The 4,013-nt window shown below is 38.3% G+C and overlaps 1 long non-coding RNA gene across 1 annotated transcript; it reads left to right on the top strand.

The window, feature by feature from the left end:
* The first annotated feature begins 866 nt into the window (after window positions 1-866).
* On the top strand, window positions 867-3,470 carry LOC107279876 (uncharacterized). Its single transcript, XR_010737680.1, has 4 exons — window positions 867-1,122; window positions 2,515-2,645; window positions 2,736-2,803; window positions 2,936-3,470. It is a non-coding gene; the product is annotated as an uncharacterized lncRNA (long non-coding RNA).
* The last annotated feature ends 543 nt before the right edge of the window (window positions 3,471-4,013 follow it).

Here is a 4,013-nt window from a genome sequence, read left to right on the forward strand (position 1 = left end):
CACGCCCTAGCAGCACGTGCAAGTCTAATCGCTCCCAAACCTAAATTCACCGCTTCCACGTTGATTGTCAAGCATCCCACATGTCAGATTCCAATAGGCTCCACGCACATCACATCTAATTTGCCTTCCCACACCAAGCGCACAACCATTAAACATATCCCGTTTCGCTTCTGCTCTACCTTTAAGTCTACAATTTAAATGATGTCAAACGATTGCCAACTCGTGAATTAGAAAATAACCGAGTCATTAATATAACAAACAAATATATAGTAACAAGCCTCATAATCCATATGACATGTGGGCCCATAATAATTAGGAAATCTAAATTAATAAATAATTAAAGTAGGTTCACTGTGTAGTGGACACGAGGTTTTTGAATATACACATGGAACTCGGTCTACATGAAGTCATGAACAAACAAACACCTAATTGAGAAACAAACCATATGATAATTTTAATAATACGTTCTTGAGGAAGTGCCCGGTGCCTGGTAGCTTGAAGTGGTCAAATTTCAATAATACGTTATCGAGGAAGTGCCTGGTATCTTGAAGTGACCACTGACGGTGACCTATACACCGACGGAGACCATGCAGGTGGTGTTGAGTAGGCCTATGTGAGATTTAAGAGGCGGTGTAGAGTGTGAAGATACTCGCAAAGTCGCAATGGGAGGCAAAGTGGTCGGTGTCACAAGGCATCGGTGAGGCCCAACAGTAAAAGTGGTTTGATGAAAATGACAACGTACTAGATCCCGTTGCAACGCACGGACATATTTGCTAGTTCAATAATACTCCTATGTACAGTCCACATGTCAAAGCCCAACAGAAAAGCCCACCTAGACCACCTTCTTCCTCTTCTCTCTTTTTCTCGTTCTCCCCTTCTCTCCCTCACGTTCTCTCCAGCGCCGCCGCTTCCTAGGCAGCGCCGGCGACCTCCCCTGCGCCGGCTGCCACACCCCACTCCGGCGACCCCTCTAGCCGTCGCCGGGCTGAATCAGCTTCTTGGCTCCTCACTTCTCTGCCCCTAAGCTAACCCTAGCCTCTGACCTCTTCAACCTAAGATGCAACCGGCGGCCAATTCTGGCGAGATAAGGATTTAGGGAAGTTTCCCAGGCCCCTACCGCTGGTACCACCTCGATTCCTCTCTTCTATCTCCTTCTCCCTGATCTCTAGTGTGTTGTACTGGTAAGGTGTTCTTCCCCCCTTGTGTGGTGATATACTGTGACTTGTGATGTATTGGGAATAATGATGGACTAACACCAACGGTTAACTTGATGACTCTATGATATGGATTGTGATTACTGACTCTAGGGTTCTAGGTCAATTTGTTTGCTAGGTGAATGATGCCTATGAATTGGTTCATGATGAATGAATATTGACATGAATAAACCTATGAATTGCATTACTGAAATAAAATCACACTAGCATGATTAAATCCTTAATTATGTTATAAAATGGCAATCAAAGTACTGAAATTTGCTACATACTAATAAACTAACATGATCAGATCCTTATGTTGTCATGCCGAATAGTAATTCAGAGGATTAATATGGTTTCATGAATACATGATGCATCATGGTAGTATCACTTAAGGGATCTAATGTCCTAAGAATTATAAATCTTGATTTTGATGACAAAGTATATGAATTACTGAAATCACTGGTAAATAATGGTGTTTTGTGGCATTGGTCTTAGCAAAGTTATGCTGATCAACTACTAAGGTTCAGATTCTAATGTTATGCTCTTCTAGGACTTGTGATTAGGACTCATAGATTTCTGTTTATGGATCTGCATTTATACAAAAGATGTACTTGTACACTTGCTATACATATTAATTCTACAGATTCGGTATTACTTATATGAACTTAATACATTGGTTCATTTTTTTAAAAACTGTTACAATTCTCACTGTGGGATAAAATTTGTACTAATCTACATTGATGAAAACTAATAGATGCTTACCCTAGTCTAAGATCATTTACTCTAAACACCCTGTTATAAGTAAATATGCCTACTCTGTTTATTATACCATATGTTTAGAATAATTCTTGTACTGAACATGCTGCTACATGCTATACAGGATACTAATATAAACTACTTATTTCCCTAAAGTATTATTGGAACTAGAGTCTGACTTGTTTAGGTTATAACTAATTCTAATTAAATATGCACATGTCAATGTTATGGCCTGTTTACATGACTAGAATCTGAAAGCTTATAAGTTCACATGCATGATTTGGTTCTTCTATATATGCTCTATTCCTAAAATCTTATGTCATGAACACTAGTTGATTTTATTCAAAAAATTTAGCTACAGATGCTTATTGTTACTATTCAGATTTCTTCTATGATAATTTATATATGTCAGGATTTAAAGACATGCACTTATATTTAACTTTATCCCCAAATTTTGTTACTTTTATTCATTTAGAATTGCTAAGGTTTTTGGTCAATATGGATGGTATGTATATATCTGCATGAACTCTAGCTCTAACAAATGCTGTTACTATGAATGCAGGATCTACTCTCCTCCCCTATTTTAATTTTTGGTTACCTCTGATGATTCTACCGTGATTGAAAAATATGTGGTTCAGCTCCTCCTTCAGAAATCCAAGTCTTCTCTTCTACTGCTGCTCTTCTGGATCTAAGGTGATTTTGCTAGAACTGAGCTTCTCCACCTTGAGCTTGGTTGATTGTTCCCCCTCTTGAACTGAACCCCCTGCTCTACTTGGAACTCAGGTAATTCTCCTCCTTGGCTCTTGCTCTACTGGTAATACTTGACTGCTTCCTGACAGGATCTGCTACTGGTGATTCTCTTCCTCCTCTTGAGACTAATCCTCTTTCTTGATTTTCGCTCTATCTTGCTTCTTGACCTGAGTTTCATCTCCTCCCATAGTTGGAGTTCATCCAAGAACTGAACACCTCTACTTTTCCTTCAGATTTGGTTCACCACTCTCTGATTGCTTGGCCATGGTTACTACTACTTGTTGATTCATGTATTGGTTTGAGCTGGACTTCAGTTGAGCTATTTCTGTCCGGGTGGAGCTAACATTCTAGCTGATTTTCCTAAGCTTGGTTCTATGATTCTAACTACTACTGCCGCAGCTGCTGCTATTGCTCTACTGCGGTAGGTGCTTGAGGTGGTTTTCCAGCCGATGCAACCGAGGCTGGGGTTCACTGAATAGTTTGGTTGATATATATGTGAATTTGGTGAAGACTAGGTGACTCACCTACTTTAGTTTTGGTGGTTGTTTCACTGACTGACACCTAAGCAGTGCTTGATCGGTGGAGTAATGTGGGATTTCACTAAATTTTTCTAGTTACATAAATTCTGATACAATTAGGTACTTTTGCACTTGAGTCCCTCGGGGTCTCTAAAATTGAAGTTTACTCTGAGATTAGGGACTGATTTGTAATTGTTCTAGAACTCAAGAGTTTTTCTGAAAACTAAATAATTATTGAATCTTTGACTGAGATGGTTCAGTTTATGATATGATATCCATAAGCACCATGCATATGCACAATATATGTGATGCATACTGTATAAAATTTCTAGAGAACATGTATGTATGCAGACCTGTAGTGGTAAATTGTAAATAAAGAACTGTGATTTCTACTGTGCACATGTGTACCTCGCTGCATAACAACTAATCTACGCTATAGTTTAACTAAAACTAAATTATCCCACTCCTCACCAGGTTTACTAACTAAAAATAAATCAATGATGCATATGGATATGACTTGATAAATAAATAACAAGAAAACGATCAAAAAATCATTTAAGATCTATAATAGAATAACAATCAACATATTTATAGGTCTTATCCAGCATCGTGGCTCAATCGACACCGCTCTCAGCTAGTGTGACCAAGTCATTAGCATGGCTAAGACTATAGCTAAAACCCGGGATGTTACAAAAACTTTCTATATGAAAGTTGTTCTAAAATATCATATTAATCCATTTTTCAAGTTTGTAATAATTAAAACTCAATTAACCAAACGTTATTATCACATCGT

The sequence above is a fragment of the Oryza sativa genome, chromosome 1 (genome assembly GCF_034140825.1).
Source record: "Oryza sativa Japonica Group chromosome 1, ASM3414082v1".
NCBI classification, from domain to species: domain Eukaryota; kingdom Viridiplantae; phylum Streptophyta; class Magnoliopsida; order Poales; family Poaceae; genus Oryza; species Oryza sativa.